Raw genomic sequence first — 461 nt, forward strand, 5'->3', positions numbered from 1 at the left:
GACAGACTAGGTAATTATTATTAGCTAAGAAAAGGAATGAGTATTGGGCGCTGTATATGCACAAAATTTTGTTTAGAAGTTGTGGAGTGATTCTTGTGTCTAAGAAATATTTGGCATAGAAGGTACTGACTGTCAGTTCTCTGGAGTGAAACCCTAAATACAAATAAAATGATAATAAATGCAACAGACTGCAGTCTAGCAAAAGAATTTCTCAGCATCATAATTAATAAGAGTGATCAATTCCTCATCATGACATTGATCAATGTAGTTGTTAACTTTCTAAAATGTAGAATGCAAACAATGTCTTCTTTCTTTATGACTTTACGGAAGGGAAAAAAATGCCTTTAGCTTCCCTCCAATGCAAGTTTGAGGGGGGGGAAAAAAAGCAAAACCACATGCAAATTTTAGTCAAAAGGTCCTCTAAAAAGTCACCCAAAAATAGGCACTGAATACACGTGGTG

At 35.1% G+C, this 461-nt stretch overlaps 1 protein-coding gene across 1 annotated transcript in view; it reads right to left on the minus strand.

Moving 5' to 3' along the window:
* Nucleotides 1-461, minus strand: part of LOC119588693 (zinc finger protein 107-like) — a gene marked incomplete at its 3' end in the record, with an annotated part of 3,500 nt that overhangs the window by 2,665 nt on the left and 374 nt on the right.

Source organism: Penaeus monodon, chromosome 24 (assembly GCF_015228065.2).
Source record: "Penaeus monodon isolate SGIC_2016 chromosome 24, NSTDA_Pmon_1, whole genome shotgun sequence".
Taxonomy (NCBI): Eukaryota; Metazoa; Arthropoda; class Malacostraca; order Decapoda; family Penaeidae; genus Penaeus; species Penaeus monodon.